We start from the raw sequence: 13503 nt of genomic DNA, 5'->3' as shown, positions 1-13503 counted from the left end.
CCACGTGTTTCATACTCCACAAGTCCACAAATGCTGCAAGTCCCCTGTGAATAATAAAAGCTATGGTATTCAGCACGCACAAAGTTTTCCGTGTGTGCAGAGTGATTGTGGCTGTGCAGCAGCCTCTCCCGGCTCTGAGGCTAACGCTATCGAATGTTCGAGCGCCGTGTTACTACAGCTCAGCTGAGGCATGCCAACATATATAAAACAGCGCCAAAAACAAGGTAAAGGGAGGACACAGGACAGCGCTCGTCCTGTGTCCTCCCTTCTCCGTGCATTTTGGCGCTGTTTTAAATATGAATGATCCGTACCAACTAGCTCGCACCCCAACCCTTCTGTGTGACATTTCAACGGTCGCGAGTGCTGGTTAAAGCCGGCAAAGGTTTCCATCTACTGAACAGTAATTGCAGGCACATGCACATTCTAGGCTGAGCGATATGGTGCACTTCAAATCCCCATTGGCTCTTTAACCTATCAACACAGCCTGCTTAAAACTTTAGCAGTTGGAATTTTTAGCAAATCATCCACAAACACCAAAAGAATATGTCCTTTGCCCTGTGTTTGCAACTCGTGCCTATCAAGTGGCTGTACGTAAAGTAACGCTCGTGTGAAAGAATGCATGCCTCGTTACATGTAAGAAAGTATTACGTTTATGCTTAGAGAAGCAAGAAAATTAACATTTTATACAGTTTGTGTCGAAGAAATGATACACCATGTTCAGCATGTATGGTGCATGGGTCCTACTAAGCACTCTATCGATTTACAAAATTCATATGGTGACAGGTAATTCTAATTTACACCATTAGCACACATTTTTGCTTTGGCATAGATATGGCTTTATTTCTCAGGATTTCATGTTGACGGCTTTCGGATAGTTTGATGCATAACTACTTAAAAGATAACACTGCTTCTGCAATAAGATAACTATTAGCAGCTAAATATATAGTTCTATTTTCGTACGACTGGCTTCTTATCTATCACGCGTCATAGCATTCAACAACAGGAACCACAAACATAATTCTTGCTTCGAAGCCAGTGTACAGCCCGAAATTCACCTACTGTTCACGCTGCCTGTTCGATTGTCGCGAAGGTACTGCAGATTGGAGCAGCCATGTGCAGCAAGCACTGCGTGCGTCCTCTGGTGTATAGCGCAGTGATCAGAACACACACGCATCTAATCCGATATTTATACTGTACACAGTTGAGTTGCCTTCTTTTTGAGTGTCGTATTCATGTGAGCCAAACAAATCGTGTTCAACCTCGCAGAGGGCCTTGCGCATAGTTGCAATGAAATACACGTTCCACACACGCTGCGTCACCGAGGGCAGAAGTTTGCTCCAGACTGCCGTCACAGCTCGTGCGGTTTCACCAACACCTTCAACAGCAGCATAAGTAATTTCCGTCGCCACGGGCACGAGGGGATTTTCCAACCAAAGGGCGATGGTTTTCCAGGATGGCTCTTCGGAAACAACAAATTGCAGGGTGAAGCGCGATAATCGTGCAGCAAGTTCCAGTGTTCCTTTGATTCCAGTGTACCACCTCCACCTCATTGTCAACTGAATGGGATCGTCATGGACCAGGTCGACTTGAAGCTTGCGTGTGCCATTGACGCAGTAAGGAAGCAGTGGTCCGTACTGGCGAAGTTTCCCTAGGCCCCGCATGCTGCAGCACTCAACGTCTAAAAGATCTGAGTATGAGCCGATCGTCGTCATCCTTTCATACTCTTCGTGCTTCGCTAGCTGAGTGATAACACTTGTCAGAGCACCATCCAAGTCGAGGTCAGTAAACACGCAGTCTGGACCAAGAAAAGACACCCGAACAAAAATTAGTACACAATAACAACGTTTCTGCGTTGATTGATACTGTTATGCATTAAAAACCCTTACCATTTTCCCAATGCTGAAAAACTTGTATCGACTGTCACAGAAAATTATTTCCTGAACACACCGTAGAAATTGGTGTCCGGCGAAAACATGTAGACCACCAATTTCATCCATTCATGTTCGTGTAAGAAATGCAAAAAACGTGCACGAAGTGAACTACTAAATGCAATGTCAATTCTAAATTGTTCCTTGTGTTTAACTTCAGTATGCAGTAGTCATACAGCAATAAAGAGCTTGACGAAATGTCCTGCGATGAAATTGTGGCTCTTAGCGAACAACACGGTACAATATCGTGGTCGAGTTAGACTTTTTGTAAAAGAAAAATACATGCTACGTTCCGTTGTGAAATATATTGAAGCGAATTGATTCAGATTTGAACGCCTAACGCAATAACATTGACAGTCATGCAGAATGATCTAAGGTCACTACTATTGGTTATGGTATGTACAAATTGCATATATCAAACATCAAATGCACCAATGTATTTATCGGTCAATGTGTAATAGCGGCACCGGTAAGATTATCTCTTAAATGTAGTACGCTGATTCAGATCGGGTATGCAGTGTACTCGATATCAAAAGAAATAAAACATTTTTTAAGATCTCGCACACATGCGTACCTTGATGCTAACAAGAAGGTGCATTCGCTGGTGTGTTCAGGATAGAGCCCTTTCACTTCGAAAGGACAGGCTAAATCCCTGTCAAAGAAATACACGAAAAGCTTCGCGTTATTAAAAGAATTGTGAGCTTAAAGGCTTAAATTCGTTGGAGTTGGTGTATTTATGTATTATTTTGTGTTTCACAGTGCAATTTGTGAATGAACAAAGGTAGTCGGTGTTACATCTTTCAAGGTTATGCATAAGCCGACTTATTAAGAGACTGCTGTCCTGCATACCAGCCATTCGGCAAGACAATGGCAAGAAGCAGCCATGGTCATCAACGCCAAGCAGTGATCAAAATGAAAGCTCCTCTTTAAAAATAAAATCGCTGGAATTATCATTTTATTTAAACAAAAACATTTCAGGCACGACACTTTAGAGAGACATCGACAAACTTTTCCCTCTCTAAAAAGTGTGTTTGCTTTAAAAATGGAAAGCTGCATCACATAAGCTTTCTTCTTAGGGGCTCCTTCGTTCCACCGTTGCCACTGAAGTTTAAGCAAGAGGGAATTAATCAGTAACCTTCGTTTCAGCAAAGTTGAAGAAGTATTATGCGCGGCCAATTATTGCAGATGGCTTCATTCCATATATCCTTTATTAGCAGCCGTAAAACACAAGTTAAAAGCAGTTCCGAACACGAAAATCTGTCGCATGGTTAGTGCCACGGGGCACGGGCACGCAGGGACGGATAGACACTTACGGCCACTTGCTTACACGAAAAGGGAATAACCCTCCTTTTTTGGGCCGGGACATATATACACACACGCAAGTCACATGGGGCGCCACACTCTAGTGGTAGCCTAACAAACAGGGCTGAACTGTGGCGACCTCGACAGTCAATAGAATAAATTATTCCTTCAACTTCACAAGAAGCAAGTGCTGAACATCAGGAAATTGAAGCGTAATAAATGAAATAGCAATGCTTCTTTGAGAAATGCTCTGTACTCCAAAAAAAAGCCTTAAGTGCACTCAGTTACGCTAAGCAAGACATATGTGTCCGCGACTGCTATATAACCTATCACACACACAGACAGGGGCGTAGCCAGGGGGGGGCTTATGGGGCTTCAGCCCCCCCCGAAATTTTTTCGTGCTGTCCATGCACCGCCGACCAAAGCGACCCCCGGCGCCGGAAATCACTCTGGATTTTGTCTAGAATGTCTTTCTGACGCTAGAAAAGACATTTAACCGCGAATATTGCAAACTCGGGCTGGATTTCGTGGCAACGCCCATACACCGGGAGTCACATAACGCCAAGCAGTCCCATCCGAGCACAAAGTTTCAAGGGCGCTTTGATGGTGAGCGGGCTCGCCGCGGCATCTCACTGAGGCCACGGAATCTATGGAGCGCATGGATATCAATTGCGAAACTTTATGGGTATAAATCTCATAACCTCTTGATGTGAAAGGTGCATTGACATTTCCAAAGTTGTGCTTTAGATTTTCAATTGCGGAACTTTGTGGGTTTAATGTTGTTATAAACATTTAACGCCAAAGGTCTACTGACTTTTCTAAAGTCTTGCATCGGAACATACAACGAGACAAGCCAAATCAACACACTAGCAGACGAGTTGACAAAGCAGGCAGCGAGGTCCAATGAGACGAAGCGTTGGGGTGGTTCATTTGTGCCGTCATGTTACATAAAAAATATCAACATTCTTTTTAACCTACGCCAGAACATCCATGTCAAGACACTAAAGCCAGCCAAAGTAACTACGTTCTTATTTATTTTTTCTACTATGACTTCTATTCGCGAGGACACATTGAGCCTCTTCAATTTTTTTTTTCGCTACCCTAGCCGCGGGCTACCAGAGCCAGCCAGAGCGCAAACGTTTTTCTCGTATGGCCCCGACCACCGTGCGGTGCACTTCGGTGCGCGTTCGGTTTGCTCTGGCCGAGTGGATTTTCACCGGACAGGGTTTTGGACGCTTTCTGGCTAGCAGACGAGAAAAAAAAAAGGTCGCTCGCCGCCATCACTGTGGGGACTCGAAGGATTGCACCGCATTCCTTGAACGAAACCTTTCCGGAAAGTCTTGTTTCGCCGCTGTAGGATACTGAGCAGTATGCGTATGGTTCTCAGTGGACCAGTCGTCTCATGTTTTCTTCGGTATTCCTTCCGTAGCCCCATTAGGTGCCCGAAGTAGGCGTTAGATTCTGGCCAACATACTTTCCTATGCGTTTTTTTATTCATTTTGGTGCCTCCGCCTCACAGAAATAAAAAATACATTGCTGCGGCGCAGCGAATTGTCGCATGGTGAAAGTTCGATTTTGATACTTCTTTTGCGGAAAGTAATGGGCGACGGGACGCTTCAGTTGCCGGATACGTTTATTATATTATTGCGAAAGCAAATATATGGACACTCCAGGCGCATTCCTGCCATTGCCCTCATGTTTCGTATAAAGTCCAAGGGTGATAACATCGTGACCACGCGCTGCATGCTGTATGTGCGAGTGAAAGCGTAGGAGGGGAGGTGGAATGGGTGAGCCGACGATGGTGGCTCAGTCTTGTGTGCGCAAAGGAGAAAAGCGGGGAGCAAGCGCGACGCCTTCCGTCGCGCGCAATACATCGGGGGGAGTGGATGGAATGGGGGCGAAATCTAGGATTCTGTGAATCTATGATTGTGCAATATGTTGTGCCTTGTTTGACGCATTATATACAGTTACTTCTTCTTACATACAAAGACTAATTGGAGACTTATACGTATACTTAAATATCTTGTTGCGAGGTTTTGTGTATACATGCAGTGAACTTTGTTTCCAGTGACACTTTTTTGTCCTTTATCAAGCCGTATTTTCGCATTTGCATATCCCATTGTATCTTTGCATTTCTAATGTACGAGGGCGAGTCAAATGAAAGTGAACCTACCCTAACCGCGCAATAATGGTTCGGTTCATTATCTGCGAGGCATGCGCGCAGGAGAACGGCATGTCTCATTTACAAAAGTCACACGCAGGTGTGAAGATAAATGTTCTTTAATGCTCTCATACACTGGGTTGAATATGGTTGCGTCACATAACGGACACTTCAAAAGTTGAACAGCTCGGTGTCGCGAATTTTTCGACAGCTGAAGGTGTTTCCAAAACAGAAATTAATCACCATGTGACTGCCGTGTACGTTGAACACTGCATTTCATTGACCACTGTGAAGCGTTGGAGCAAACGGTTCAAAGGACGTTGCAAAGACATTGCAAGACCGGGCCAAAACCATCGTGCAATCACCCCCCACACAATTTCAAAGGTTCATGAGCTGCTGAAACAAGAACGGAGGATAAGCATCGATGAATCGGCAGACCGTCTGAACATCAGTCACGGTTCGGTTCACGCCATAATTCATGAGCTTCTCGGTTATCGGCTCTTTGGTGCGCAATGGATCCCCAAGATTTTTATCCATCGCGAGAAGACGGAGAAGTTTCGCGCTGCCTTGACTAATCTGATCGGGTATCACAATGAGCATGACGGCTTCTTGTTTGCAACTGTGATCGGGGACGAACCTTGGTGCTACTACTACGAGCCTGAAACACGACGGCAAAGCTTACAGTGGAAACATTCGAATTTACCATGCCCAAAGAACGTAAAGGCCATCATTTCCCCTGGAAAGGTATAGTTGAATTTTTTTTTCGATCGACAGGGTCCATTACTGATAGAATTTGCTAAATCTTGAGAGGCTATCAATTGTTTCCGATATTGTGAAACGCCAGAACGGCAGCGTGTCGCAGTCAAGGACGAACAACGTGGAAAATTGACGAATGGGGTCATCTTGTTCCACGACAATGCCTGTCCCCACGTCGCTTATGTGGTTAATACAAAACTGGGAAACGCTGCAACATCCGCCATACAGCTCAGACCTGTCACCTTGCGACTTCTACATTTTGGGGCAACCGAAAAAACAGCTCAAGAGAACCGGATACAGACTTTTTGAAGCAGCAACCAAAGGAGTTTTATAAGACGGGAATCACGCAACTCGTTAGTCAATGGGACAAATGTCTAAATTCTCATGAAGACTACTTTTAAATAAAGTACCCCGTTGTTGGCTCATTCATTTGACTTGCCCTCATATATCTTGCAGAACTCCCTCTTTTTATACGTGCTCTCTGTCGCGACTATAACTTCGGTGCAATTACTCACGATACACGACAAGGGACAGCTACTCCTGCGTAATACATTGGAACAAACGACAGTGTCATTGAAATTTTTCACTGGCCATTGCATATATACAAGAATGTAAGCACGGTTCTTGAATGACAAAGTTTCATTAACATATTTGTCCTCAACTTGTTCAGTTCATTGTCTTTAATTTTTCATATCAGCGGCATGCACTGCTTTCCTGGTTTCGAACTGATATAGTTCTAAAGTTCGTGTGATATTTTCTTTACTTAATAAATAGACAAAAAACATGGAAGCATTGACGTCAGTTGTGTTCGGCACAATTTTTGGCACATACGAGTTCAATATTTTATGAAAAAATACATATTTTACTTGTATTTACAGTGCGTAGCTTTCAAGAATTCGTTTGCAGCATCTTTGGCAATGACAATACAGTTATTATTCATGTATTTGATCCCTCGATAAATTGTTTAAGAGGAAGCCTTAGCTCGGGCCCAATCCGACGCGGCCTATCCAAATACTTGTAAAACGCAGAAACGCTTTTCTGAGATAATCCTGCTAATCGCTTTTATTGAAATCGGTTGCATTTGAGAGAGAAAGTTAAATCCTAGTGTCTGTTGGAAACAGAACTTCGATTTAGGGCCTAAATTTTGTTTAAAATATTTTGGAAAATTCGAAAGTTTGAAAAAATAGAAGCACGACGTTTACAAACTAATAGCTATATGCATGAAGAACAGATATTGTGGTTCTGTAAACGACATTTATTATAACAGTCAAAGCGGACAAGTTTGCTGTGTCAATTTGTATCTTACGTGAATTGGTTACGTTGTGTACAAGGGTTCTGCAAAAGCCCTATTTCCACAATACTAAATTTTTTTTTGAGATTCATGTGTAACATATCTATTTTGGCCGCTGTAGATGTACCATTAGATGCAAATCACAGAATTGTGATATCATTTTTCATTGTTGAGTCACGGAGTTTTAAACTTGATAGTTTCGGTTCCTGAAAATGTTCAATTTTGGCCAATTTTTAATAAATAATTGACCACCTAGATGAAAAATTCGAAGCCAGCAGTCACTAGAATTAAACTTTTTCTTTTAAATGTAACAAACCTCCTCAAATTCGGTGAAGTGGTTGCAGGGAAAAACGAATTCCCCTTCTAAATGTACTTAAATAGGAGCACCCGAGCTAAAGCTTCCTCTTAAGGAGGAGGCTGAGCTGCAACGTGCAGCTATATATATTCTATATATATATTCTATATATATATATATATATATATATATATATATATATATATATAGGGCCAGTGGCGTAGCCCCCCCCGAACAAAATTTCTGGCTACGCCACTGCACACAGATATATATATATATATATATATATAATTATATATATATATATAGATATAATGCTCGAACAAGAAACTGCTCCAGGGTTCCTATGCTCTCGAAATGAATAGTGGATTCACGAGTGTCTATTTTTATTGATACCGCAAAGAAAGTCAAGTGCTATTTACCTGTTTCGTGGGTTGCGGAAGCAACGATTATCACCATGGAGAAGACCACAACCAAGCTGGTCACTGAATGCATAATGCCGTTTTCAACCTGCACAATTTTTAATCCTCAAACATGACATCTTAAATGCTGTACGAATTATAAGAGCTACAATTAGTGCAATTATGGCCCATAACAGGAAAGATTCAATAAATTTATAAATATTGTGCTTGATAAGTGTACATTTTTACAACGCTAGGGGAAACAATTTTCCAACACGTCGTTTTTATGATATGGCGTTCTTGGGTGTCATAACAGTTGCAAAATTAGGCAAGAGTGAGATAAGGCTTTTATAGGTCTTCACTGGTACAATTAAGATTATGATAGAGCCTTTCGTTACCTCACCTGTACCCATCACTAATCCCCATATCATGAAAATTGAACTGTCCTTCACGTGAAGAAATGTTCATTGGCCTGGTCTTACGTAAAAGCAATCTCCTTTAATTGGGGTCTTTTTACCTAATGGCTGATTACTGAACTGGTTTCCTAGCAGACAGATAAACGTAATTATGCTCTTAGACTTGTTTTACAAGACCCACTTTTATTTCTATGTTATACATAGTGTTCCGACTTCGCGTGAAATAAATTTGAAGCTTTACCTACCTGGCTAAGAACATGGCAGTTCCTCTACAGATCAATCGAAGCCGTTGATTCATTTGAAGTTGTCATTTGGCGACCGAAACCGCTGCCACGACTCATTGTACTCTCTCCAGAAAAAAACATAAACTCTTGGGAATTTTCTTTTTCTTTAATTCGAAAGCTTGCCTAGCGGCATAAACTAGTAAATAGGCAAATGTAGGCCGGTTCTGGGGATATACGTCAATAGTGCTTAATGGTTGGTCCCATAGAGCCAAGAATCATGGGATCAAGGCCTACTCAATGAGTCAAGGGAACTAGACCCACTGTTTGCTAGTAGTGCCGCCGTATCTGGTGTAGGCCAGAAAAGGTCCACAACAACAGTTTGATTGTACTACGGCAACATGCGAAGGTGTCCCCAATAGGTACAAGCAGGTGTTGTGGCAAAGGGTGAATGACCGATGGCGTGAGTTCCGCCGCCACGCGTCCTCAAATTACTAATTGTTCTTGTCATTATACTGCGTGCTCAATCAATAAAGTTTTCTTGCAAAAAAAGAAGACACTACTCCCCTTTCTTCTTTGTTATTCAAGACACTATCCAAGAACTTGAAGATGATCCTATATGTAAACTGGAATGCTTTATATTCACGTTGTACTGCAAATTCGCAGAACAAGTTTCAGACTGCCCAGGACGTTAGCTTGAGCGAGTAACTATGGGCGCTATAACGTAAAATTATTCAAAACTTTTCTATTCCAATTCTGCTATCAGTCCTCCGCGATTGGTCGAAAACTTTTTTCAACCATCCCAACTTCACCTGTCTGTCACGCGACGTCACGAAAACCGCAATACCTCCCCATCTGATATGATATGTACGCACGGATTATGCATGATTTGACAGAAAAAAAAACAGTTATTTCTTATTCGACCCCTTTTCACCATTAGCCCTCGGCTATTGGTAAAAAGCTTTCGGGCTGCACCCCCTTCACCTGCCTTTCACGCGACGTCACAAAACCGCACAAACTCGCCGCGTCAAAGTGACGTGTGCGTGATAAAGATGCATTAATACGCCAAACAAAACAGAATCATTTTCGGAATAGCCGCAGGCTGCCCCGTTCCGAAAGGAATAAAAGATGGCTGCCGCCGATCGCTGAGACGCTGGCTACTCGCACCTGCCGGAGCGCATGGGTGTATTTGCATATAATAAAACTTCTTGTGCGACCGTGTAGCGTTTTCAAGCACTTTTGACACGTTTACTACCTCATTCTGCCAACTCTTCTTTGCTGGGCGTCAGTTTTAGCGTCATTCTTAAATTTCCGTTGCATGCCGCCGTGATTTTCGACCAGCCACCACAAGCTAAGTTAGGGAAAGCCGACCAATCGCAGGCGCCGGCACCACCCTCTTCATCCGGTTATCGATTTTCAGTGCACTGGCTCTGCCTCAGTGAATCCCTCTCCACTTGAGCGTTCTCCTCGCCTCTTGTCACACAATTAGATGCGACAAGCCGCTCAGTGTAGGCAATGTTATTCGTTGTTCAAGCAAACAAAAGTGACCTCCTATGAACGAGGAGAGCGTTTGATTTGTCTGTTCAGACAACCTTGCGGGTGACCATCCGCTGCTTGCGTCGTTGGTTAGGCAAATTTGACGTCAGGACATTGGAATAGAAACATATTGGAATAGTGTTACGTTATAGGCCCCTATGTTTAGGCTATTTGGAATACTCTTTTAGAGGACGAGGAGTCCGGCCGATCAAAATTAGACTAGTACATTCTTAGCAAAATAAGAGCTAAGAGTATTTGTACCAGACAAGCTAAGAGACACTACTATAGGTAAAAAAAAATGAACAATGCACAGTTGATAAGAGATATGAAATACCGTTTATGAGATTTATAGATGTAACGGCAGTATTTTTATTTCTCGTTTTTCAAACAAAATGTTTGTTTTTAGTAAAACAATTCTATAGGAAGATACCAGCCAAATGCACGCCTCCCTCGTCTAGGAAAACTATAGCAAAGCTAGACTTTGAAAGATGTCACGATTCGAACAACGATGCTGGGTATAAAACAAGTGTCGTCTCTAGGCCGTAGGGAAACTACCTCAACATGGAAACATTGAAAATCGCCGATAGTGAAAATGTCTCCATGAACGAGACGGTATATAGCAAAGTGGAGTAGAGCACTCACCAGTGGAATTCTTTCGCTCGCTTGACGTTCCAGCTGCCGCCAGAGTATACTGTCCTCAGAAGCTGGAAAGGCTGTTGTGAACTGGCTTCTGCACTTTAGTGAGTGTTCATTTTGGCAGACGTGCAATGCGCAAACTTTGCCTACGTCAAACGCTGCATTTCATCGTGTGACTCATGTGTAACAGTGATCCTTGCGGAACGCGTCATTGTAACCAGGATGCCGCCAGCCATCACAACTGCAGGCACAACAGTTTCGTATGCGCTCAGTGCGTCTCGGTGGCTTTGTAAATATACGGTTGCAAAGGCTCATCCATGCGCCAGCATTGCACAGTGCTCTTTTGACTTTAAAGTGTCTATTGCACTCAAGCGAACGTAATTCTCTTAGGACAATGGTGTTGCGCATTCATCACAGACAACCATTGAACTCTTATAGAATCAGCCCTGCTGTTTAAACAAAATGTAAGACGCATTTAGTGAGGCAACTGTACTACCGAATTTAGAAAATTTAAAGCGAAAGGAAGGATGGGATATTACCGAGTTATTCAAGTTCATTTATTCTTACAATGTATATAAATTTATTTTTGTGACTGTTCTTATTCTAGGTCAAACTTATAAGTAAAGTTGCAATAATATTATCAACGAAGTCACCACGCTGACGTAGAATGCCACAGCAGTGCCATATTTCACAAACATTGCTGCAGCCTTAAGACAGCCACATGATAGACCATATATTTTGCTCCTGAACTCGTTGTGTTATTGGAGTCATTTTATGATAATTTTTTGTTATCCTCCTGCTGGCTTACCCTTGCCTCTGAGATCTATATATGTTTGACGAAAATAATAAAAAAATACTTTCGAACGACTTGGAGTGTTTGTCAACCCTCACTCTAGCCTTGGCTGGTTCATAACAATGGATGTAACATCAAGCTGTTAAAAAGTAAAAAATATGTTTTCCTTTTGTGTTACCCTGCTAGTGTACGCTTAAATGAAATGTGTTTTTTTCTTTCACCAGAAGTCACGATTCGTATTGCACGCGATTGGAAGGTTGCAGCACTGCTGCTCACAAAGGGAGCCATTGTTCGTTATATACTTGCTAATGCCCATTTCGTCTTGACGGCTTGTATCGAAATGTGATTTATACTTTGGGTTGCCAGAGAAACACATAGTTTACAAAACGGTTCAAAATCATACAGAAACGTAGTTCTCTTGTGCGTACCCTTCTGTTTGATTAAAATTAGTGGTGAGCCAATGTCAACCTTTTCAGGAATGAATTGAATGCAAATACTAGTTAATGAATATTCATTCGAATATCGAATGGTTGTGCTCATACTTTGATGTTTACTAAATGAAAAAAAAATGTATATCTTTCTGTACAATCAGATCACGTACCAATCCTGTACTGACTAGGGAAACAAGGAGAGGTACTTCAATGGACAAATAATCAGTTGCCATCATTAAACTAAATAAATCGTTATCGTAAAATGATCAAAAGTTCCAAAGAAAAGAGGAAAGAAAAAGCTGTTGACTGTCTTGTGTGCCATAAAGACAGAAAAATGGGCCCACTGAGAGGAAATTGTCACTTATTGTGGTGTAAAATATAAAACAGCTGCCTGCCTGGAGTTCCAAGAGCACTAAATGACAGACTACAACCAAACATCCCGGGTTGTCATGTAGGCTTCCACTATCAAAATAAAATGACAGCTAGAGTTACACATTTTGTTTCTGCGTTGGTTTGAAAACGTTGTTGCTGTTTCACTTGTGATAATTTATGACACGTTGGTTAACTTATGGAAAGCAGTATATACACTTTTGATGATTTGCGCTTGCGAAATAGTGGGTTCTGAATATTGGGACAGCTCACCACGGTGGATTAGTGGCTAATTTAGCAGTGCAACGCCACAGTGTTGCACTGCCAAGCACGAGGCTACAGGATAAATTGCCGGCCGGGGCTTGTGCATGTTGATGGGGGGGGGGGGGGGGGAGCAGCAATAAAAAGCGCCTGCCCCATGCATTGAAAGCACGTGAAAGATCTCCTGGTCGCGAAAATTAATCCGCAGTATCCCACTGCAGCAAGTCTCATAATCAAATCGCTGGTTTGGTTCCTAAAACCCCAGAATTAAATTCAATATTCGACAATGCATGAAACTTCGTTTTTGCATATGAATCAGAAATCATGCAATAAGTAATTATTTTCCCGTTAAAAAGCTCGATTATTAGCACATCCTAAATAAATAGTTCATATTAAAATGTTCGATTCTGACGTAGCATCGTGTGAACATAAACGCACTCTTTATATTGAGACAAAATGCTTTAATGAGGAATGTAATAGGGTCATATGCAATTTATATTGAATTCATTACCCTTTGATAGTTTTTTATCGTTAGTGATACGCGAAGAAAAGCTTAACGTAGGATAATCAAGAAAATATTCGATCATTCTCGCTGAAGTGCACAGCTCATACGAAAACAGCTGGTACCACTTTTTCAGAACTCACATCTGGCGTGAGTTGTTGGATTTTAATTCAAAGCGAACACCGCCTTTGGTCTTTTCACCCG

General features: G+C 42.2%; 1 long non-coding RNA gene across 1 annotated transcript; it reads right to left on the bottom strand.

Annotated features, from left to right (window-relative positions):
- Nucleotides 1-627: 627 nt before the first annotated feature.
- LOC135897205 (uncharacterized) lies at nucleotides 628-11106 on the bottom strand. Its single transcript, XR_010562970.1, has 3 exons — nucleotides 10950-11106; nucleotides 8156-8243; nucleotides 628-1795 (listed from the first exon to the last, which is right to left on the bottom strand). It is a non-coding gene; the product is annotated as an uncharacterized lncRNA (long non-coding RNA).
- Between the last annotated feature and the right edge of the window lie 2397 nt (nucleotides 11107-13503).

Source organism: Dermacentor albipictus, unplaced genomic scaffold, assembly GCF_038994185.2.
Source record: "Dermacentor albipictus isolate Rhodes 1998 colony unplaced genomic scaffold, USDA_Dalb.pri_finalv2 scaffold_35, whole genome shotgun sequence".
Lineage (NCBI taxonomy): Eukaryota > Metazoa > Arthropoda > Arachnida > Ixodida > Ixodidae > Dermacentor > Dermacentor albipictus.
The sequence above is the reverse complement of the archived record's forward strand: the minus strand, read 5'-3'. Positions and strand labels throughout refer to the sequence as shown.